The following is a 26453-nucleotide window of genomic DNA, read 5'->3' on the forward strand; positions in this document are numbered from 1 at the left end:
TACCCACACACTCAGACACTCAAAGAAATGTATCAGTGAAGGTAGCTGACAGCTTGTTTTGTCATAGCTTGAGCACATACTGAATGAAGAAGAGAAAGAATTTATCACACAAATACACACAGAGACCCAGATCTGTAAAACGTCGACATGGACAGAGGCATTAAGCCAACCCTGTATCAATCTGCAGCTTGTTTACTTCATTTGACAGAGTGTGTTTAGTTTCAAATTAAATATGAGTTTAGCTGTTTATTTAATTCTCTTTTCTTTTCATTTTACTCTATAGTACTCCATTTTACTATATTTGTGTACATAATAAATACAGGTTAATGTACTTTGTTTTATATTATTGTACAGTACAATTGAGTATAATATAAAATGTATGTTGAAAGATTTATGTGAAATTTGTATGGACCATTCTTTACTGGTTTTCATTTTTGGTAAATTCTATGAAAGAATCATGATAATTAAAAAAAAAAAGAAAAAAGTGTGCTCTCGCTCTCTCAGGAAATGAAAATTCAGGATTTGGTGACTGCAGGGAATTGTTTCCCTGTCTCGGAAAATATGAATTAAATATAGATAGAGGCAATAACACACCCACACAGGTGATGTGCACTGGATAAAGATGTGTTGAAAGAAGGATGCGGGAGGAGGTGGTGGGAGTGGGGGGTTCTTTCAATGTCCTATCTTAACAACATTCTGTCTTTCGGCAAGGACTTATGTTAAAAGTAAAAAAAAAAAAAATACTTTTTCCACGTTGCTTTTATAATGTTGAGTCAGATGTATGCATTACATCCTAATTTAATTAAAGTATTTGATTTGGTTTGACCTGATTTAATTTTAGTGTTATGTATTTTTAAAATACAGTATGTATGTTGCAGATTTAAGTGTTAAAAGTGCTAAAATATGAAAGGTAGAAAGTATCTTTGAAGAAGCTGATAACATCTGGCCCTGGGGAGAGTAACTCAATCCAGCTCAGACTCACTGATATGTTGTCTTTTAAAGCCACTGACAAAAATACCAAGTCTGCAGGTTTAATTAGTGACATGCATTGATTTACTTTTTTGTGTGTTAGTATTTAAAAATCATTCCTGTTTTAATCTGAACCTAACAGGAATATGCAGCCCTTTATGGAGTGTAATTTGACTTTACAGAAGTAATGACAGCAATTTTAAAAGCAAGAATACATCTGATTATGTAATTCTTTGATTTTATCTCCTTTTTCATTTGTTGGATATCACAAATACACATTCTTTCTAACAAATATCCAATAATTTAATCAATTAAAAATAAAAAAAGGATATCCAAAATGTTAAATATTGGAAAATGTGTAGCATCATACTGTAAGTGCTTATTCACTGCCACATCTGGTATAGAAAAGTGTTAGAACTTAAAATACAGCGCATAAAAATGAACAAAAAGTATGCATTTACCAGTCCCATTGTGAAGACCCTCCTGTGCCACTCTAATATGGCTTTAATGTTTTTTGTAATTTAAATGTTCTTTATGTTACGCTGGCAGTGGTGATGGATTCTGGTTTTCTACCGTGTATCAATTTAGTTTGTAGATTAGTGAATTGTCATGGAGTTTTGGATTATATATCATAGTATTATGATTAGTATCCACTCTTATATATTCCTTATGGGCAATTTATACTAAACATCATGCATAGTGTGTTTTACCCATGTAATTTGACATTAGCTTATGTCAGCCTTGTCAATTGTAGATGGTGATCTCATCACTGGACCATGTCAGTGTATAAAACTGAAGTCACTGAGTATGTCAAATATACTTCTTGCCGACTTTGCAGCACAGTCATGCTCGCCCCTTTTTATGACAGCCAATATCATGCTACTACTCATATATTCCTTATGGGCAATTTATACTAAACATCAGTCAGTGCCAGCTGATGTCATACTATGTAGGTATGACGGACTTGCCAACAGTGTTTGCTCATCTAGTCACTGGACCATGTCGGTGTATACGAGTTGTCAAATTTAGCATCAGCTTGCTGTCTGTCACACTCAAGAATGAGTCCAACCCTACATGTTAAGAGTTGGGGTGAGCTGTGAATAAGTTAGAGTGAGTCACTGAGTATGTCACATTGGGTCACTGGTAGTCATGGGAGTGCCCCTGATTAACTAAGATTATGTAAATGAAGGCTACAATTGACAATTGTGGAAAAGTCGTCTAAATCAGGATCACTGCTGGGGAATGGTAGTACTGACTGCACTAGGCACACACCCACAATCTCACAGTAATGGTTAAATGTATTTTCATGTTTAATATTATAACATCATGCTGTGCAACAAATTCTACCCCATATATTTTTTTTTTTTCAAAATTTTCTTGGTTCAATCTATGATAATGCCATAATTCCTAATAAGGTAATTGGTAAGGTAATTTTGGTTGTATATAATAAAGCACTATTTGGTAAAAATTTGGAAACTCAGATTTAATTAAAGCAGTCAGAATGTGTCTTTGGTAAGCTAATAATACATTTTACTTTATATTGCTAAGGTTTTTTTTTTTTTCACACAAAATGAGGTGCTATTATAGCAGACAAAACTCCACAATGATGGCCAGGAGGCCAATGTTCTTTTTTTTTTTTACACACAGATCTATCTTTTAAAAAGTAGGGGGCTTCACTCGCCAACCCCTGTGTTTAGTTTTCCGGATACACACTTTTAAGATTTTTTTTTTCTTTAAATTGTTGCTGTTTCATTAGTTTCACTTTTATTTCAGAACTTCATTAAAAACAATATTTGGAATCTTTCGAGTCCCAACATGCTGAATCTTTTAAATGAGGTCTGTGAGACATGCATTTAATGACTTTGTACCATAATTCAGGATAGGTTTCTCTGTTTGGAATTTCAGCACAGACAAAACGATCTACATCATCAGCAGTTAATGATTTTTTTGCAAAGTAACCAATAAATGCGTGTGAGGTAAACCCCATTTTTGAAATTCTCTGACTTAAACTTCAAAGCCTTACAATTTTTACATACTTCTGACATATCACCTATGTCCATATATTCGATCTCTATTCACCTTTTCGTTATTTCTCAGAGTAATCATTTTTCTTTGTTTGTGCTAATGCGATCTTTACTTTCTTTTATTTGACATTTCTGTTTTTTTCTGCTTTCATATTCTGTATCTTGCTCTGCATGTGTTTTGCGCCTACTTTTTTTTGAGTCTTTTGAATTCCAGTTTTCATTATCTCTAACCTGCTCTGCATGCGTTTGGACCGCTTGTTTATAACCTATTTATGACTTTTTTTTGTACTCTTTGTCTTTTATTTCTGACCTCGCTTTATCCTGTTTTTTATTCAATGACACTTAGTCCATGGTGATTATTTTTCCTTTTTTCGAGTAATAATTTCCGTTTGTTTGCGCTACTGTGATCTCTACTTTATTTTTTTTGATAATTCTAATTTTCCTGCTTTCATATTCTTTAACTTTCTCTGCATTTGTATCGCGCCAACTTTTTTTTTTGAGCCTTTCAAATTCCACTGTTTTCATAACCTCTAACCTGCTCTGCATGTGTATAGCGCCATCGTTTTTGAACGTCTTTATAAAGTTCTACTTTGTCTTTTAATTCTGAGCCGATTGGACGTGCTTTTTTTCAATTCCACTTGTTCCGGGCTAATTATTACTTTCCTTATTTTCTGAATTTGCATCTAGATTATTCTTTTTGTTTTTTGCATTTTTTTCTCTCCAACGCTTTTGAGTCTCTTTTCTTCACGCTGCTCTTTCTGCTTTGCTTAGTCGACAATGTTTCATCTATAATGTATTGTCCTTATACACTTTATATGCACTGAGAACCCTGGATCTGTGTGTGCTCAAAGCCTTTACACGACTGAGTTTTTTGCTGCCATTGGTCTTATTTGATATTGGTAGTAAGTAGGGCGTGTCTTGCAAGAATCTCATGTTCTACGTCCCCACAAGATGGTCCTGGGTCAATCTCTTGGCACAAAGTCTCGTATTTAAGGTCCCCGCGAGAAGCTCCATGATCAGTCTCTTTTGTCTCGTGGGTCTTTTTAAGTGTCTTTCGTGATCTTCACGTGAACATCACGTCTCATCTCCCTAATCTTTCTCCCCCAGGATTTTTTTTAATAATAGAGAGATAAGTACAGCAAAGGAATATACAAAACCAACACAAGGTACATAATAAACCAAACAAAATTTGGTGTCCTTCTGGGTATCTATTCTGTTTCCCTTCTCAGTATCCTCATGTAACAGTTGATGGTCTACTGCCAAGTTGTTTGCCTGCCTATAGAAAAGTAATGTCAGGTAAAAAGAGCACTGGAATCATCAGGTAGAAGGGTCCTTTCAGCACTGACTCGGCTGTAGAATCACCAGTAGGGGGGGAAGTGGATTCTTGGCCATGGTCTCCATGACTCTAACTGAGTCTGGCTTGTCTGACTTCTTTTCTACAATCTGGCTGTGGTTCTACAATTAACTGATGGACAGATATTGGTGTTTTTCATTTATGTTAATTAGTTTCTACTATGTTTTTGATGTATTTAATCATATCTTATATATGTGATAGTTCTGTATTTAGTGAGTGGTACAGTATAATCTATTCTTACATTTTTCCTTGAGAGTTGTCGAGGTCTAATTCTGTGAAGAGCATTACTTACTTTTTTTTTTTTTTGTGTTATATTTACCCAATTTTTGACACCCATTGCACAACCAACCTACCTGGAAGGGAGTCTGTCTCTGAATTACCTTTCCCAACATTTCTTGCATTTCTTTTTCCTTACAAGGGTTTTTTTGGGGTGGGGAGTCTTATTAATAATAAATAATAATAGATTTTATTTATATTGCGCTTTATATTTAACAATCTCAAAGTGCTACAAAAGAAGAATAAAATTAACAAACAAAAAAATCTATAGAAATATTATTAGGGAGTCAGGGCTAGGGAACTGTCAAAAACAGGGCCGTAAAAGCCCATTGAGACATTCCTTGTGTGATTTTAGTCTATATAGGAAGTTTTGTTGTTGGTTTTGGGCCTACCTACATGGGCCTTGAATCCCTTGTCTCTGGTAGGATGGCTCACCTGCAATCACTCTCCAGATCATTAGCTTCTCATCCTCCAGCTAACTGAGTGTTTATCTTTTTTCTCATTAAAATTCTGCAAACATTAGTCTCAGGGTCTGAGGTGACTTTATATCACCTTTCAGGGTGACTTCCTTTCCTGCCCTTACTTACTTCTGGGTCAGAGGCAAACCTACATTTACACCACCCAACACATCCTGGTGTGCCTGCACTCCTAAATGTCTAATTGTCCATAAAACAGACAGGTCTCCAATCTGAGCCTCAGGTTCTTGTACTTGATAAGCAACATCATGGTTTCATATGGATGCGTCTGGAACGTTGTACCTCTGGCAGCCAGGAGGTATTGCTACTTCTTCCTTTCCCTTCATGGACTCCATTCTCGGCTTATATTTGTGCACCTTCAGTCACAGAGAATGTCTATAGCCATGAACAGTGTATTCCCCGATTGATGCCTTAGCTGTGCTGGCATAGCAGCTAACTTGTTGCACGTGTGTGAATCACCTTTGACTTGTTAGGGCTTTGAGTGACCCCACCCCTGCTTGGTTACCCAACATTCTGCTTACTAATCCAGTCTCTTTTTTGGTAACCTTTAAACAAAATAATATTAATTCCATAGAAGAGGTACAGATGAAAATCAGTTTGCCCTCTGGATAAATATTACCTGTAGTGTATTTATCAGTCACACTTACCATTATTTGTTTCAAGTTAAGCTGATGCTAATGAAATGTTTTTCTCTTCTGAAAATAAAGCACAGAGTCTTGTCCTCTTATAGTAGGATCCATCTTCATTTATACTGTGGTAAAATTCACAAGTATATAACACTGGACAAATTATTTTTTCGATAGTTTTGTTTCTTGAAAAATGTTTGGGGATTATGATATACAGCTTCAAGCTGAATACAAATATAAAATCAGATTTGACTGTAACACGTAGGAAATTTGGAGAAACACAAAACTAATGTTTACTGAATTTAGCGAGTTTAATTGCTTAATGAAGCTGACATGTTGCTCTTCTTCAGTTCAGTTATTTGCTAATTTTGATTTCTACTCCACATTAGATGCTTCTCATTTGAGTGTTCCACTATAGCTGGCTGGCTTTAATGGATTCCACTTGCCGCTTTTCCATTGTTGCAATGTCCTGGTGAAACCTTTCACCATATTCACCACTGCCTGGTCAAAAATGAGCTAAGAAGTCTAAGTTTGAATATATAAAATTAACCTTTAGTGACATTTTGCACTTCATAGTTCTGTATACTTATTGCCAACCAGCGTAGTTTAGTGCCTTTTTGTTACCAAGAAAATTCTTAACAGCATTGTTGAATGCTTTCCATGAAATTTCCTCAGGCCCCAATTGTAGATCTTTTGAACAACTTGTTATTGATGATGTATGTGATTTGTGGTTCAACAAAAAGGTCTTATTTATAGAGGAGTTATTTATGGAAATATCTTGCTCAAGTACCGAAATCCTTCACCTTCCTTGTATTGCATCGCTTTTACAAACATTTTCATCAGTTCCAGGTTTAACAATGAAAAAGCAGCAAAAATATCTTCACAAGTGGTTTATCTGCCACACTTCTCTGCCCTGGAACTAAATGCTTACAAAGCAGCCAGTTCGTTTTAATGTAATTTTACATGTCCCATTTGTAAATTAAGCAACAGTACTTAGATTAGATTAGATTATTTATTTATAAAAACACATTTAAAACAAAAGAGGTTGCACCAAAGTGCTGTACAAAGAAGCAATAAAATAAACACAATGCAAACAATCATGCAGATTAATAAAAACAACCAATTATAACATTCACCACAATCCCATTATGCATAGTGAAAGGTGGAAGAAAACAAGTAGGTCTTAAGCCCACTTTTAAAAACCTCAAGACCTGATGTGAAAAGGCAGGTCATTCCAAAGCCTAGGAGCAATAACTGAGAAAGATGTGTCACCCCTAGACTTTATCCGAGATCTTGGAACTACAAGGAGTAGTTGTCTAGCTGACCTCAATGCTCTTGGTGCCACATAGGTGTGAAGGAGGTCACGGATGTATTTTGGAGCAAGACCATGCAAGGCTTTAAAAACAAACAAGAAGATTTTAAAGTCAATGTGACACCTCACCAGTAGCCAGTGGAGAGAGACTAAAATGGTGGCGATATGGTCCTTTTTTCTCGAACCAATTAAGAATCTAGCTGCAATGTTTTGAACCAACTGAAGGCGCTTTAGAGCAGATTTTGGCAGTCCCACATATAAGGAATTACAATAATCTAACTGAGATGTAATAAAGGCATGAATTACTGTTTCCAAGTCCTTCTGTGAAAGGATTTTAGTTTAGAAATTTGCCTCGGTTGATAAAAACTGTTTTTTACGACCATGGAGATTTTTTTTTTCTTTTAAAACTTAGTGATAAATCAAAGATGATACCTCGGTTTCTAACATCATTATGAATCACTGCTGCCACGAAAGCCTAACGTAATGCCGATTTCAACTGCAGATGTGGTAGGACTAAAACTAATATTTTTGTTTAATAGTAAGAAATGTTGTGCCATCCAATATTTAGTATCCTCAAAGCATTTCAACAGCTTTTTAGAAGTGAAGTCAGAACTAACTTTGAGATACAGCTGCATATCATCAGCATAACAATGATATGCAACATCATGTTTGTAAAAGATGGCCCGGTAGGGAAGCAGATAAAGGGAAAATAGAAGGGGCGCCAGGATAGAGATGCCTTGTGTGAGAGGAGCTGGCTGAGAGAAATTTCCATCTATGTTAACAGACATAGATCTACCTTTAAGGTAGGACTCAAACCATTTCAATGCACAGCCTTGAATGCTTACTTTATCCTCAAACCATTTTAAACCCCATGGTCTACTGTGTCAAATGTCGCACTGATATCCAGTAAGACTAAGACTGCAGAAGTCCAAAGTTAATAGAATATCATTTGTCACCTTCAGCAAAGCTGATTCAGTACTATGAAGTTTTTTAAAACCTGACTGAAACACGTCACATAAATTGTTATCCTCCAAATATGGAAGTAACTGCAAATAAACCACTTTCTCCATAAATATGGACAGAAATTGGAGCTTAGAAATAGGCCTATAGTTTGAAAGAGCTTTAGAATCAAGTGTGGACTTCTTCAGCAAAGGCTGAACAATTGCACGTTTAAAGTTGTCTGGCATTATACCAGATTTTAGACAGTTGTTAATAATAGCCAAAACAATTGGACTAAAAGCTCTGAAAGTATCTTTTAAAAGGCGTGAGGGTAAGATATCTAGTGGATAATTGGAAGGTTTCATATGCAAGATTATATCAGCTAGCTGAAAAGAAGAAGAAATAGGTTGAAAGGAAGTAAACTGGCTGTGCAGTGGCCTTGGAGGGGTTGGTGTCATCCCACAGTGATCAACACCTGGAAAAGTAATGCTGGAACGAATGGCTTGGATTTTGTTTATAAAATAATTATGGAAAAAGCTCACAGGTCTCAGGCGTACTCTCAGGGAAGCTGCTGACAGGTGGGTTTAAGAGAGTGTTTATGATGCTAAACAGCACCCTAGGTCTTGAGGCATCATTAGCAATTAGACAAGATAAAAAATTTTATTTTGCTGCTCTCACAGCCTCTTGAAAGGACTTTTAGTGAGTTTTGAGAATTTCATAAGAGACCTGCAATTTGTTGTTTTTTTCCACCTCGGCTCAGTCTGCTTGCATTCCTGTCTGAGCGCACGAGTGGCATCATTTAACCAGGGCTCAACACTGGCTTTTACTTTGGCTCACCTTAACTTTAAGGATGCAACCAGATCCGGAGTATCCTTACAAGTGAGATTGAGAAGCTTAACCATATCAATAATATCCAAACACTCAGAGAGGGCTTCTAACACCAAGGGTAAATGAATGTCAGAGAAGATATCAGAGAATTTCTGTGCTGCGTCAGCAATTACACTGCACAAAAAGTGCTGTGGTTTAGTGAAATTGATGTGCGGACACAAAAACTTAATTTCAAAAACAAATGCATAACAGAAATGCCGTTTTCGGAGATCTTCTGGTTAATTGCAGAGTTACAATGAAGTCCAATGTATGTCTTTCCTGATGTGTGGGACTTGATACCACCTGAGTAAAATTAAGAGTCCACAAGGCATAAAAATCTTTACCAGGGGTTTTTCGGACAGCAAACATGAATGTTAAAATCTCTCAGACTCACCATTCTATCAGCGTGTGACACCATGAAAGATAAGAACTCTGAGAATTCCTGGACAAAATCCTTATTATATCCAGGATGTCTATAAACCCATCCATCCATCCATCATCCAACCCGCTATATCCTAACACAGGGTCACGGGGGTCTGCTGGAGCCAATCCCAGCCAACACAGGGTGCAAGGCAGGAAACAAACCCCTGGCAGGGCGCCTGCCCACCGCAGTTTCTATAAACCAGTGCACACTTTACATGATTTGTAAGATCAATTTTAAGTAGCTGAGCCTCAAAACTGGAGAAATTATCTACAGTCAAAGTCTAAATTTAAAATGATTCTGAAAAACAGTAGCAAGCCCACCCCCCTTGACCAGCGATTCCAGGTGAGCTTAAAAAAGGTACAATCAGAAGGGGAGAGATTATGGAGTCACCAGCACTTAACCAAGTCTCTGACATAAATAGAAAGTTCAGGTTGCGAGACATAAAAAGTAATTTAAAATAAATGATTTGTTGGCTACGGACCGAACATTCATTAAGGCCATTTTCATTGAGCCATTTAAAACTGTTTCACGGTCTTTTTGATTGTTCTTTACCATACGCGAGTATTGAAGTGAACAAAGGTTATCAAAGTTAACTCCTCCACTCTTCGCACTTGATCCACAGAGAGAAAATCCAGTAGCATAATAGATGGTAGGAATTAAATTGATGGTCAGAGAACTGGAGGCCATAGTCCAGCGCAGCCTCTGACGAGAACTGCGATACTTGGTATATACAAGCTGCATTTACAGTAGTAGTGCCACTAATTTTAGATTACCACATAAATTCCAGTTCTTATATTTTACCTGTATATGTATACTGACCATATGAGAGGAAATCACAAAAATAGGCAATTTCAATAAAACAGTATGTGATAGGAAAATATAACATTGATTTTTGTGATCAGCTGGCCAAAACCCTTAAGATTCACCCAAAAGTGTTTAACAAGCAAAATCTTTATTGTCCAGTGTAATTTAAAACACATTGTTAGCAAAAAATGCATAAAATGCCATTTTGAGAAGTTCTGTTTGAGAGCCAACTCAATTTGTATTTTGGATATCAGAAATATTTTTAAAATATTTAATTAATTTTGCCATATCTTGGATTATGCCACCAAGATCCTAAACCTACTGACAGTTCAGCCTCATTGGCTAAATTTTGCATTCACTTCATTGAATTTTCTAATTGGTAAGATATGTCATTTTTGGTGGCTCAGTGACATGCATGCTAAAATTAGTTAGGAAACAAGAAAAATGATTGGGTCTGCTGTCATCTTTTAAGCTCATGTAAATGTCTTGATGAAGAAAAAACTTCTGAAAAGTTATTATGTAGTAAGTGTGATGGAAACACAAGCTGTAGTTTCCTTATTGCTCCATGAAATATGCATTGACTGTTTTGCCTCATTCCTGTTGAGCTTGCATGATGTAATGCACATTTATAGCTTTTTCCATTATTGTGCTTCTTTGTTTACTTCCAGTTTAGCTTCTGGACATGATCTGTTACCCTGTATGCAAAATCTGGGCTGTAACTGGCTGTCCAGATGGAAATGCATGTCATTTTGTGCATTATAATATTAAATCTACAGTACTTCTCAAACAATACTCCTGTGGACCTGAGTCCTCCCTCTTTCTTGTCATTTCTCTAAGATATGTTTGGCAAAAAATCTTTTTTTTTTTTTTTATGGTGAAAATTATACGATAGTAGTTTTATGCACAACTTTATTAAATTCTGAGCAGGGTAAAATCAGCATTATAATGTATCATAAATTAATATAGAAAATTAAGGTTTCTAGTTTATTAGATCAAGTCAATAATCTGATATACATACAGTGGAGAAAATCTTACAAAAATGATGGAGATGCATACAACCACCAAATACTTAAAAGAAGCATCCATCTAACTAAGTTGTACATATAAAATTGATTTAAAAAAATATACCAATCCTGATGTGAATATCTGGATTGGCATAATAAAGAAAAGAATGACATATTTATCGTTAATATAGGAATGCATTTAATGTCATGAATTATTCAGAGCAAAAACCTGCACCCACTTGAGTAGCTAGGGTCTAGGAGTGATTAGAGTCCTTGGCAGTTTCACGTAATTCACACACACACACGTATCTTTAAAAAAAAAAAATGAGTTCTTAGACTTTACCACAACATTTTATTCACCCTAGTAGTCAAGGATAGGCTTTCTTTCAGACATGAAATAATTTGGACAGATTAAGATGGCATTTTTAATATAGCAAGTGATGGAAGTGAGTGAACTAACAGGCTTTTTAGCGGGTTCTTTATGTATGTTTTAGGAAAGGAGGAAAGATACTGTCAGGGTTCTGGGGTGCTAGATTGTTAAGCCCATTTAATAGTTGTCAGTTTCTTTTCAAAGTGAACAATCAGGGAGACAAAGAAAAATGGGATGACTGTCAATACACAAGACACAAGTCCTCCCAACATAGGGCTCTGTCTTTGATGGTAACAGGGCCCAGAATGAACAACAACTTCTGGTTGCTGATCTTCTTATGTATGGAATTGACCAGAAGTAATCAGACTTCCTTATGCGAAACAGAAGTGATATCAGGGTTTGCCAGCATTGTCTTCCTCTACTCAAGGGTAAATGAGAAAACAATAGTTGATAACATTCTTTCCTCAACTTTCTTAACCTGACCAGAGGCAGTTAGGTGCTTCCAAGGCTTGAATGTGTGACAGTGTCATTGAAGTCAGTAGGCCAAACAAGACGGCCCTTACGTAGGCACTAACCTTCTTGAATCAAGCACGTCCTGGTCAGTCTGTTTGATCTTAATGGGTGATGTTTCAGCTACACACCTTCAGTCTTCTCAGGTGAGAGAGAGTGAGAGTGAGAAGAGCATTGCTTAAGACATCTGTATTTTTTGCCCTCTTCCCAAAGGCAGTTTCCCTCAAGTTTAGTCCTGGAGAGCTACATTGGTTGCCAGTTTTTGTTCCAACCTAATTTCTTAAAGTCAGTTATTGCTGTTTGAGTAATTACTGTATTGCTGAAGTGACATTTTGTTGGTAAAGAGTCCTGCCTTCAGTTCAAAAAAGGAAATCCCATGAGTCTTTAGTTTCTTGTTTTTGATATGCAAGGATTTTTCCAAAAGTAAACATTTATTAAAATGTTTGTAGGAAAATGTGTATTATGCAATACGAGTAATGTGACATTTTTATTCTTTTTCATGGACATTTTTACTTTTGGCTTGTATTCTGTCGACTCAGCATGAAACATGAGTTTTTTTGGATTGAGTATTCCTTTACATAGTTCTCTATATTTAGTTGTTTTTCATTTTTTTAACCAATGTTAAATTAACAATGTAAATGTGAAAGACTCATCATCTAAGTGTGTCCCATTTATAAGAATGTGTTAATTTATCTGTTCAATTAAATATTTGGGAAGAAATTGAAGAGAAAAAAACTAAGGACTAAGTATTACTAATTGTATCCAGAACAAAGATCATTTGGGTGATATTTCATGTGGCAGAATGAATACACTATCGGTAAGGGCTGGCTTCTATGTAAAAAAAATTGGAACAAAAATATATAGTCACTGCAGCTCTCTAGGATTGAACTTGGACACTCTTGCCCAAAATATTCCCCTGTGCCATAATGAGCTATGTGGGTCATCCAACCACCAGGTTCTTGCCATTGAATATATTCCTCAGGGCTGGCTTTCAGGTAAGTTTTCATTTCTATTTGAGGGACCCATCATGGTAGTTCAGAGTTTGTTGGATGTCCTCAGTAGTACTTTGCTAATAATAATTCTCACTGTAACATAGACTCTCACACCTAAGACCTCTTATTTTCCTCATGACTGTGTGAATTTCCTTTGTCCTTCTCACACTTTCCAAAGACATGCAGTTTAGTTTAGATTGACTGGAGAGTTGAAATTGGCCTTATTTACCCCAATTGATGTACCATGTGATAACTTTTGTTCCATTTAGAGTTTCTTCCTGACCTATGTCTGATGCAACAGTTATAGGCTGCTACCTGCTGTTACTTTACACCAAAATAAACAAGTGTGGCGAATGAATGAATGAAACATTAAACTTTCAGGTGTAATAATGACATTCCATATTGAGAAAATCTGAAGTAGATGCATGGAAACCAAGTGAAATGTGATCAGTTATTTTATGTTAAAGAAGCAGAAGTTATGTTTGCATGTTGTATTGTATCAGATAAACCTTTTTTGTATCTTTATACATTTTGGAGATTTTCTGTTCTATATGGGCTGGCTTCTATACTGTACAATTTTTTTTTTAAATGTACACAAAAACAAATATATGTGGACTTATGTTGCACTTCTAAAATGTAGTTTGTCCATTGGATCATTATACTGTGATGATACCTGCCTTCATAAAGCTTGCAAATTACTGTACATTTGAGATGGAATGCAGAACATTAGTCAGGCCTTAAGATTCCCTGACAGAACAATACACTGGCAGGGGCAACTAGTGCTGCGATGGCAGTGTAATAGAGCCTTCATCACAAGGGAACATGGTGTGCCTTAGCTATGTAAGGAAACACAAAGAAGGCACACAAGAGATGGTAGTATAATGGAAGGGCAGTGAGGGATGTGATTAATAAAGCAATAGTCCAGTTGTGTAACAGGTAGTAGTGGGGTGATCCATCATATTATAAAGTATATGGTTCCCTGCCATTATATTATAACAAGCATGTGACCTCAGAATTGCATTGGGAGGTGGCGCTCAGGATTCCAAGGAAGTCTGCATCTCCACTTTGAGTGTTAGGAGGAGGGTCCAAGAGTTCAAAAAGCTGGGGTACTACTCTGGGGATGTCCTGAGATATACTGTAGATCCTGTCTTAAGCTTAAAAGCACCTTCTTGCAGGCAAGAGTTATACCAAAGTGTCAGTGTCAATGTCAACTTTATTTATACAGCATATTTAAAACAATTTAGGAATGCTGTGGCCAAAGTGCTTTACAATTAAAGAGGGAAAAACATACAATTAACATTAAAAACATAAATAGAGATAAAATAAATGAACATAAATAAAATAAATAATAAATAGAAGTAAATGTTACATAATCACAATGAGGAAGCCATCAGTATTATTAAAGCAAGTGAATAGAAATGAGTCTTTAATCTTGTTTTGAACAGTTCATTTGTAGACGACTCCTTTATTTAATGAAGAGTTCCACAGGCGAGGAGCTGCAGCTGCAAAAGCCCTGTCCCCCTTCGTTTTACACTTGATATGAGGGACAACAAGAGACAACTGACCAGAAGATCTAAGCACTCTGGATGGCTGGTGTAAAGCACACAATTCAGATAAATAGGCAGGAGCAAGCCCATGTAAAGATTTAAAAACTAGCATTAAGATTTTAAAATCAATTTGAAAACTGACAGGCAGCCAGAGTAAAGAAGCTAATATTGCAGAAACAGAATCAGACTTTCTTGCCCCAACCAGAAAGCGAGCGGCGGCATTCTGGACCAACTGTAACCTGTGTATCAGGGATTTGCTAATCCCAGATTAAAGCGAGTTGCAATAATCAAGGCGAAAAAAGATAAAAGCATGAGTAGCTTTCTCAAGATCCCTAGGAGATAAAAAAGGCTTGATCTTACCTAATAGACGAAGCTGGAAAAGCAACTCTTGACTACAGAATTAACTTGTTTCTCAAAAGAGAGGTTACTATCAAAGATAACACCAAAATTGCGGACTTGAGGTTTGCAAAAGACAGAGAAAGAGCCGAAGTCCAAGACCAATTTGGGCTTTAGCTCATGGACCCACTATAAGCACCTCCATTTTATTTTGATTCATTTCAAGAAAATTGTTAGCCATACAGGAACTTAGTTCAGAAAGACAGTTGTGTAGTTGATTTATTGCAGAGTTGCAGATGGGTATATAAACCTGTGTATCATCAGCATAGCAGTGAAAAGAAATGTTAAATTTCCTAAAAATAGCACCAATAGGGTGAAGGTATATGGAGAATAAGATCCCTGAGGAACACCACATTTAAGAGGAGCAGTAGACGAAAAAGAGGAATTTAAAGTCACTGAAAAGTGTCTGCCAGTTAGATATGACCTGAAGCAGTTAAGAGCAGCCCCTTTAAGCCCAACAAGAAAGTGATGATATAAGATGATGGATGAAGGATAGGGGGCTTAGGGGAGCAGTAATATGGGTGTTAGATACAAGTGGGCATATGCACAAGGAGCCCTGTCAGTTAGACAGGGGTTCAGGTTTTGTTTAAGTGACGGCTCCACACCTATTAATTTTATTTTTCAGGTGGCTTAATGAACAATAAAAAGTATCCGTTTTTATAATTATCACAAATAATGCTCTAGGTTTGTCTGTCAAATTAACCTTATCTTAGTTACTCCTTAGTGCATACCTTTGCCCAAAGCAACATGGGAAAATGTTTTAACAGTATGCTTCACTGGCTTGGACCCTGCCTCTTGAAGATTTTTAATCAAAGTAAACATCTGGTTCCACAAAACAATCACACAGGTTTTGTGTTCTGTTTGAATGATATTTATTTAAAATGAGGTCCTCACATGATTGAGAATTCCTCAGGTTTTTTGCAGGGGAAAGTCAAATGAAATTTGTATTAAAACAAGCTTCATCAAAACCAACAAAAAAAAATCTTATTGTCCATACAAAAAAGAGTTATTTATTCACACAAAGATTGTTGTATGCTTATCAATCTCCTTTAGTGAAACTATCCCAAACACATTGCATTTGAGAAGACAGAAAAAATCTCTGAATGGTTGTTCGATACATACACACAAACTAGAGTTCCTGTAACTGCAATATTTATGAACCATCTTTGACACAAGCACAGATTTCAACTGTATTTTACTTGTGAATAACTCAACACCTGCCTAGGGTCACTGTTGAAAGGCATGAAGATGAGAGAGAAAGAGAAAGACCACCCACTATTCGAAAAGTCTGGTTTCTGAATGTGAAGAGTCTGACTTATAACCTCACACTCAAACTGCAGCACATTTCCTAGCTGTAAAGTGACATTCCACATACAAGAACCAGTTTTCATTGCCAAGGTCCAGTTAATCCAGATCTACTGCACATATCATTGTTGTCACCTATGCTCTTTAGACAGGGATGTGTTTTTGTGGTTTTTTTTTTTTTGTTGTTTTTTTGGCCAAAATGAGCTATGGGGGTCATCCAACTACCAGATTCTTGACATTGAATATATTCCTCAGGGCTGGCTTTCAGGTAAGTTTTTTCTTTTCTATTTGAGGGACCCATCATGGTAGTTCAGAGTTTGTTGGCTGTCCTCAGTAGTACTTTGCCAATAATAATTCTCACTGTAGCATAGACTCTCACACCCAAGACCAAAAGCTGGAGCATTCAAATCCATTTACCATAGTAGATAAGTCCTATAACTAGTTTATCCATCACAAATGCTATCATGTAATGTCACCCTTATTCCTAAGCGTTACATTATTTTCTATTTGCTTAAGGTTTCTTTTTATTTCATATGTCTATCTAAGGTATTTTGTTATCTATCTATACACAATAGTACCTCTATTCCTTTTTGTAAAATACTATAAATTAATTTTTCTTCTACCATATGGCCCATATAAGATCAAGTATATCTGAGTTTAATTCTGAACTGAAAAAAGGTAAAAAAAAGGAGTTAGATAAAAACTGTTGCCAGCATGTGCTGATAAAGACTTCTGTTTAAAGTTGCATTCTTGTAAAGCCAATTGAGAATGCAAAGTAAGACAAATAACTGACATATTTCTAACGAGCACATAACTGGAATGTTTCTCATATGGGAGCAGTTATCAGCTCTATACCTTAGTCATGGAGAGACATATCTAGTGACATTGGGTGCAGCCTTAAATAGTCAATAAGTGCAGAAAAGAACAGTGTTCACTGCATTTTGTATACCACCAACTGGGAAACACTTTAATAGCACCTTGTGAGAGGAGCTTTATAAAAGAAGGTGAGTCTATAATATTCTGTGATGAACAGAGTGTTTCCTAACCTGCTTCAGCAAGGCACCTTCTTATGTACAGCACTCTATATAATGTATAGAAAAACGATTTACCCTTCAGCTCCACAGTTTAAAATTACACATTAAACAATTCAAAAGTGATTACATTGTATATAATATTCTTTAATTTAAGGGTATTTGCATACATTTCCGTCACACCATATAGACATGACACCGTTTACAGTATTATATACATAGTCCCCATTTCAGTGAGCCATTAAGTTGGGGACAGTTGTCATCACAGGTGTTTTTGATTACTCAGGTTTATTTAATTGCTTCATTTGGAGTCTGTAGTTGCCATTGTTCAACATGCAGACAAAAGCTCTGCGTTTGAAAGTCAAAGAAGCCCTTACAAGGCTGAAAACAAGAACTAAACCATTACAGACTTCTGTAAAACCTTAGAATGACCTAAATCAGAAAGGTATAAAGGGATTGGTAGGCCAAGGAAGTCCTCCACTACTGATGAATGAAGAATCCTCACCTTGGTAAAAAAAAAATCCCCAAACGTGTTTTTTTATCCAGGATGCCAATCCCCATAGTATTATGCAAAGTGCCCAGTGGTATAGTCAAACTTATTCTAAGCTGTAGAATGCAGATACTGTATGTGTAGAGTACCAGCTTCACAATATCTTCAACCACAAGCAAAAAAAAGAAATGCTATACTTTACTACATCCAAGCTTTTTTAACATTAACAGCTTCAGTTAATTAATTAATTAATTGAGTTAGTTTGGCTTTCCTGTGGATCCCATTTTTGTGTTGCAGGAACCTTAAACTCTTATTAAAACACTACACAGCTCTTGTGGAGGCTGGATGCAATGGAAACATTTTGTGGTACTGTATTTTCTCAAGCCTCTGTTTGAAAATTGTATCAGGAAGTGCTGTCAGGTTGCATTGATTTGTGTCATTAGCATTCCTGTTCGGGTAATACATTTCTTCTTGCACAAATGGGTGGAAAGGGTATTTAATCGTCTTGGAACTTGGGAATTCTGCACAAGCCAACTGCCACATTATGCTCTCAATTTCCACTTTGAACATACTGGCAGACCCCCTTGAAAAACCTGTAGTTGATTATGATTTAGTCAAGAAGTGTGCATTTGTGCTCAATGTTTCTGCCTAAGCTGGTGTCAAGAATTCACCTGTTACAAATAATGACATCGTCATCTTTCTGCCTCAAGTTAAAACTTGTCTGTTGAACCAAATGATAGTTTAGGATGCTTGGAGGACATTGGCATATTAACCTTTTTGGCATTAACCCTGAGCGTACCTTGGGCTTGGAATTCTGTGTAAATACAGAGTCAGATTTAGTGTGACACATTAGGATCTGCTCTACATTATTAAGCCCTGAATAACTCTCGGGAAAATATTCTGCTTCCATCTAGTGGATGACATAACATTATGCTGTTAACAATCATGAATATTTCTATGTGCTCTACAACTTTATAGTGGGTCTATAGAAACTCATCGGTTTTCATGTGTCGGGTGGAGCCTTCTACCAAAAACACAATGCAAAACATAAAGCCAGTATTAGAACAAACTGAAACTGAACGGTTGAGCAATAGTGGTGATGATGAGAATTGGCCATCAAACATTGACACGAACTGTAAAACTTGCATCTGTTTATTAGATTCCACCCTATCAAGTTTCAATGATGTTTGTGTTTGATGTCATCTTCTTACTATTCCTGACAATCCTGTACCTCCTCATTGCCCATTAATGGTTAATATCAGTCTAAAGATGTCTTTTGATCATAATTACCTGGACTATATACCATCTGTCAATGGTAGTTTTGTGTAGAAAATAGTTGTTTAAATGAACTACAATGCTGAGTAGTGTCAGAAAAGTCACTGTAAACCATTTTTTTATTGTAGTCACTGGCAGCCTGTCACTGCAGACAACATGTGGGTGTTTTTCAGTCTCCTGATACTGCAGGGCATAGTAAGTAAACCAGTCCATAGATGGTACTGGTCCAAAAACAAGTTGTTGCAGTCACCCATTTTTGGTTAAATTATAAGTCAGTGTCATTTTTCACTCATTATAAAATACCTTAATTTTGCTAATAAATACCTTAATTTCGCTAATAAACATGATAGTGACACCATTCACCCAGCACTGAAACTGTACAAACTATGGGATGTTTATCAGGTGAGCATCAAAAATATGCAGGTGGTGTATGGACCTGATTGTGAAAGTCTCGTTGATTAAAAGGGAAGGCTGTCGTAGATGCAGTACATCACAGCCAAACTAGCATGATTCAGAATTAAGTTCTACTGTACATGCTATGTAAAGAAGGTCTGGGTAGATCTGAAATTCGAAAACCTAACAACCAAGTGAAAAAGCGAGAACAGTAAATCCAGCATTGCTACATCATCTTTGCTGTCACTGGTGGACCCTTTGATTGACCAAAGTCACTGTACAGTGATAGACAGTTTTTATACCTCACCTGAACTGCTTGAAATTTTACTTCAGGGGAAAACTGATTTATACAGCACTGTTTGACCAAACTGCCATGATATGCCTGGTGACTCCAGTCATGTGAAGCTGAAATGTGGTGCAGTCGCTGTGTGGCAAAATGATGAAGTACTGTTTGCAGTGCTGCAACTGTCAATGTTTGTGTTGATACGCTGTGGTCAGCAGTAGTAAAATAATAGATGGTGTCAATCATGCAGGTCAGGTATTAATATTCTTCCCTGTCAAGCGTATGCAGCAGAATATACAAATATTACAAAAGAATCTTTTAAGCATCTGCATGAACACTGCCTGTGTGCAGTGGTGGCTGTTTCAAAGCATGTCACACGAAGCATGTATACGAAACATGCATCTGTACTGCAGTGGACACTAGACATGCCCTTCCTACTGAGATTATATTAATATTTTGGTATTAACATGGGGCGGCACAGTGGCGCAGTGGTAGCACTGCTGCCTCGCAGTTAGGAGAACTGGGTTCGCTTCCCGGCTCCTCCCTGCGTGGAGTTTTCATGTTCTCCCCGTGTCTGCGTGGGTTTCCTACGGGTACTCTGGTTTCCTAGCACAGTCCAAAGAACTGCCAGTTAGGTACATTGGCGATTCTGAATTGTCCCTAGTGTGCTTGTGTGTGTGTGCGTGCACACATGTGCGCTCTGTGATGGGCTGGCGCCCTGCCCGGGGTTTGTTTCCTGTCTTGCGTCCTGTGTTGGCTATGATTGGCTCCAGCAGACCCCTGTGACCCTGTAGTTAGGATATAACGGGTTGGATAATAGATGGATGGTATTAACATATTTCTGGTACACATAATAACATTTTTTGTTGTTGAATGAAATGTAACACTTTTGCTTGTTTTTGTGGGGGTAAACCTAAGTTTAATTCTGATCAATTGACTGAACAGATGTTTGTCTTCTGCCCAATTAAAAAATGGAAAAAAAAACACCAGTTTATAAAAGATAACTGTTGTCGAGTAGCATTTTTGGCAACAGTCTTGAACTTCAAAAAAAAAAAAAATGTTAATATATTTTACTTGAAAACTCTTGCCAATGTCTGCTGATAAAAATTTGTGTTTAAGGCCAGGTTTAAAGCACAGATGCTGTAAAGTGAAAAGAAAATATGGAATAAGAAAATAACTCGCGGTCACATTTACAACTGGAGCACATAACTGGAATGTTCCTCGTATGGGAGCATTTATCAGCAGTGCAGCTGAGTCATGCAGAGACATCTGTAGTGACACTGGGTGTAACTGCAAATCAGTAATCAGTGGAGAAAAGAACAGTGTTCACTACATACCGGGTAACTCAAACAGGGAAATAAATCTGTGAAACGTGGTGGTGGTAATATCATGGTTTGGGCCTGTTTTGCTGCATCTGGGCCAGGACGGCTTGCCTTCATTGATGGAACAATGAATTCTGAATTATATCAGAGAATTCTAAAGGAAAATGTCAGGACATCTGTCCATGAACTGAATCTCAAGAGAAGGTGGGTCATGCAGCAAGACATCGACCCTAGCACACAAGTCATTCTACCAAAGAATGGCTAAAGAAGAATCAAGTTAATGTTTTGGAATGGCCAAGTCAAAGTCCTGACCTTAATCCAATTGAAATGTTGTGTAAGGACCTGAAGCGAACAGTTAATGTGAGGAAACCTACCAACATCCCCAGAGTTGAAGCTGTTCTATAAGGAGGAATGGGCTAAAATTCCTCCAAGCCTGTGTGCAGGAATGATCAAAAGTTACCAGAAACATTTAGTTGCAGTTATTGCTGCAAAGGTGGGTCACACCAGATACTGAAAGCAAAGGTTCACATACTTTTGCCACTCACAAATATGTAATATTCGATCATTTTTCTTAACACTAGAATTACCAGAGCCTACGAAAAAACTTGTAGATCCATCCCACCTTAAATTGCTTCTTAAATCTGTTCGCACCTCTCCACCAGCATCTTTTTTCATCTAAATGTGCTGATAAAGACAATCTGCAAGCAGCCAGCTATTCCATCCCCCCACCGACTTAGAACGTGCATGAACTTTTCTCAGCTCATGCCTTGATTGATTATCTGGGAGTAGAGTGGAAATAATATATCGTTATTTGGAACACACGCATTTCATGTGTGTTCCGTTTCTACAGTAATCTGTGTAAACACATTTTTAAAAAAGAAACGTTTTTCATGTTCTAGTAGTAAATGACAAAATGTAGATATAAACTATATAATGTATGAAGCTTGAAGTCCAAATATCAAAGAAACACTTTCACAAAAGGTACAAATATAACAGAACAAGTGCGCTTTTATTCAAAAATATAACTGCAGAAAAAAAAAGCCACCTTAAAATGCGACATTGACACACATTTACTACGACTGCCTTCGTGGTGCAACAGTATCAGCTGCTGACTGGGAATCAAAAGGTCAATTAGTTCGATCCCGCACGACTTCGTTTTGAGAAGTGAACTGCTCTTTTCTTACTATTTTAGAATAAAAACATACATTTGATTTCAGTCTGTAAGAGCCGGTTTAATTTATGATACTTGTAAAGGTTAACTTTGTTTTTTTTTTATTATTCAGTTTATTATCTCAGCCACGTTCACGAGCCCAAACAACACCCCCCAACATTTGACACTGCTGTTTTCACATAGACGCCCTATAACAAAGATAGACTCAGCTCCCTTCTACATCGCCACAAGAATGCACATTGCACAGCGCCCGTGTCGCTCAAACACAGGAACATATGTTGGTGTACAAGTATAACAAAACAAGTGCACTTTTATTCAAGACTATAACCGAAGAAAAAAGAAAACAAGTTACAGTAGGCGGTTGATACGACAGCTTGAGTGGTGCAATGCTAAGAACTGCTGATTTCTGATCCGTGCTATATAAAATCATCACATTCAAATATTAACAGTTCCCACACACCCAAAGACTGCCCTTCCTACATTTTCAACATGTGTACTTGTTGCAGTGTACACACCTCTCTGTGCTATGGTTCCTATTACACTGAATGAGCACCTGACACTATACTTTCTTCCCTACATAAATAACATTCCAGCCATAGCGCGTCTCCAAATAAATAACATTCGAGCTATAGCACGTTTCCAAATAAGTAACATTCGCGCTATAGAGCGTCTTTATGTGAAAACAGCAGTGTGAGAGAATGAAACTGAATTAAAAAAAAAAAAAAATCTAACCTTTACAATTATCATACATTTTCACTGGCTGTTACAGACTGACTGAAATCAAATGTATGTTTTTATTCTAAAATAGTACAGTATAAGCAATATTATTTGAAAATGAACAGTGTCAGATCGGGTTTGCATACATGCTGTCACTGTTACAGAAGGAGTGAGCTTATTCAGTGCAGCAGTTTCAATGCACAGCATATGCAATATTATTTGAAAACGATCAGCGTCAGATCGGCATATCTTCAAACCCGATCTGACACTGTTCATTTTCAAATAATATTGCATCAGTGCGATGATGTTTTCACATATGTTGTCTCTTTCTTTCCTCTTGCGGTTTGTAATCATTGACTGCATTTTTTTTTTTTCCCCGATCTTGCTAGTCCCCACATGTTGCTGTATTGTGGTGTTTCTTTTGTAATCCAGGACATGCAGAGTACAGAATAGTACAGAGCAGTAAGTTCAGCACTATATGCAATCAGACAGACAGACAGGCAGAGAAGTCACTAAATATATAAATAAACAGGAAAGGCACTGTATAATAGATATATAAAAAAACAGCTAAGGGGATAGATATATAGATACCAGTTAAATTTTTGATTTATGTCCAAGTGTCTGTTGATGGCGTTCTCATTTGATAACCAGGATTCAGCCAGCTCTCTGGCACTTTTATTATTGGCATTAAATTTTACTTGTACGTCGTCCCAATTAAATGTATGTCCTGTTGATTTAGTTGAAGGAAAGGCACTATATGATAGGCAGACAGGGAAGCTGCTCCTATATAATAATAAAATTTCTGTTATTACTATATAGATAGACAGGGAGTTCAGGCAGACAGGCAGAGAGGCAAAGGTTAAAAAGAAAAAAAAAAAGAAAAAAAACATTTTCTCTCCCCAGTGGGGAATCAAAGTCAGGTCTCTGAAGCACGGCAAGCCTGTTGCACTCTAAGTCAACAAATCTTACCAGTACACCATGGAAGCTGTTGTATCATTCTTGAACCTTTTGTGAAAGTGTTTATTTGATCTTTGGACTTTAGGCCATTTTATAGTTTATGTCTACATTTTGTAACATTTATTACTAAAATATGAAAAGGTTTCTGTTTTAACAATGTGTTTACACAGATTACTGTAGAAACAGAACACACATGAAATGCATGTGTTCCAAATAACGATCTATTATTTACACTCTAAAACTCCACTTCACTCCCAGATAATCAATCAAGGCATGAGTTGGGAGAAGTTCATGCACGTTCTAAGTCGGTGGGGGGATGGAATAGCCGGCTGTTTGCAGCTTGTCTTTATCAGCACATTTAGATGACAAAAGACGCTGGCGGAGAGGAGCGAACGGTTTTAAGGTGGGCCAGATCTACGAGTTGCTTCGTAGACTCTGGTAATTCTAGTGTTAATAAATAAATGACCGAGTATAATATTTTTGTCTCATTTGTTTAACTGGTTTCTCTTTATCTACTTTTAGGATTTGAGTGACAATCTGATGATGTTTTAGGTCATATATATGCAGAAATATAGAAGCACAGCTGTATTAGTTACTAGCAAAATACCCGCGCTTCGCAGCGGAGAAGTAGTGTGTTAAAGAAGTAATGAAAAAGAAAAGGAAACATTTTGAAAATAATGTAACATGATTGTCAGTGTAATTGTTTTGTCACTGTTATGAGTGTTGCTGTCATATATATATATATATATATATATATATATATATATATATATATATATATATATATATATATATATATATATATATATATATATATATATGTGTGTATATATATATATATATGTGTGTGTGTATATATATATGTATATATGTATATATGTATATAAACTGCTCAAAAAAATTAAAGGAACACTTTGAAAACACATCAGATCTCAATGGGAAAAAGAAATCCTCCTGGATATCTATACTGATATAGACTGGGTAATGTGTTAGGAACGAAAGGATGCCACACCGTTTGATGGAAATGAAAATGATAAACCTACAGAGCCCTGATTTCAAAGACGCCCCAAAAATCAGAGTGAAAAAATTATGTGGCAGGCTAGTCCATTTTGCCAAAATTTAATTGCAGCAATTCAAAATTGTACGCAGCACTTTGTATGGCCCCTGTGTTCTTGTATATATGCTTGACAACATCGGTGCATGCTTCTAATGAGATGACAGATGGTGTTGTGGGGGATCTCCTCCCAGATCTAGACCAGGGCATCACTGAGCTCCTGGACAGTCTGAGGTGCAACCTGGTGGCATTGGATGGACCAAAACATAATGTCCCAGAGGTGTTCTATTGGATTTAGGACAGGAAAGTGTGGTGGCCAGTCAATGGTATCAATTCCTTCATCCTCCAGGAACTGCCTGCATACTCTCACCACATATGTATATACATATATATATATATATATATATATGTGTGTGTATTTATATATATGTGCAGCTGGAGATCCACAAAGGGAGAAAATGAATCACGTATGATAAAGTAGTTTTATTCCTGAGCTTTCAACCTACCAGGGTCTTCATCAGAGGATAATGCTTATACTTAGAAGAATCAATGGCAATATATAGCAAAAACTTACGGGATTAGGTGGGGAGGGTGGCTAGGTCCGTGTGGTCGGGGTGTTATTGGGTGTAAAGTCTTGTTTATTATGAATAAGTTCTTCTTAAGTTTGCATATGCTGGATTTATGTCCAAGTGTCTGTTGATGGTGTTCTCATTTGATAACCAGGATTCAGCCAGCTCTCTGATACTTTTATTATTGGCTTTAAATTTTACTTGTACGTCGTCCCAATTAAATGTATGTCCTGTTGATTTAGTATACGTATAGATCAATGATAGTGAGTCCTTTCTTCTGACGGCGTTGCGGTGTTCCTGTATACGTGTTGCAATTCTTTTTGAAGTTTGTCCAATGTATACCGCTGAGCACGAACTGCATGGAATGCTGTACACTGCGTTTCTTGTTTCTGCTGTCGATTTCTTGTTTTTAGCATTAAAGAGGACTGTGCGCAGATTGTTCATGGGTTTGTGTGCTATTCTGACACCTGATTTGGCCAGGATGCGTGCTGCACCTTCAGACACATTGTGGTGATAAGGGAGTGAGTGCCAGGTGGGGTGGGGGTTCTGATTCAAGTCAATTGTTTGTTGAGTTTTTTGGCGTCTTCTGTGTAGGCTTCAATTAATGATCAATATTCACGGCAATCCAATTCACAATGGAGAAAGAAATTAACCGACACATCAGCTTCCTGGACATCTACATTGAAAGAAATAATGACGCCACCCTGACCACTAGTGTTTACCTTAAAGAATGCTACACTGACAAGATATTACACTTCGCCAGCAACCACCCGATATCTCATAAACGGAGCTGTGTTAAAACTCTATTCAGAAGAGTACACACCCATTGTAATATGAAGGAAACAAAAATGAAAGAGAGACGCTATCTCTTCCACCTTTTCACTTGAAACAGATACTCAAAAACATTCATTAATGGAAGCCTACACAGAAGACGCCAAAAAACTCAACAAACAATTGACTTGAATCAGAACCCCCACCTTTGTGGATCTCCAGCTG

At 36.9% G+C, this 26453-nt stretch overlaps 1 protein-coding gene across 2 annotated transcripts in view; it reads left to right on the top strand.

Annotated features, from left to right (window-relative positions):
- The window catches only part of scaper (S-phase cyclin A-associated protein in the ER), a 641491-nt gene that overhangs the window by 370327 nt on the left and 244711 nt on the right, over positions 1-26453 (top strand). The gene's annotated exons all lie outside the window — the stretch shown is intronic.

This window comes from Polypterus senegalus, chromosome 12 (assembly GCF_016835505.1).
Source record: "Polypterus senegalus isolate Bchr_013 chromosome 12, ASM1683550v1, whole genome shotgun sequence".
NCBI lineage: Eukaryota > Metazoa > Chordata > Cladistia > Polypteriformes > Polypteridae > Polypterus > Polypterus senegalus.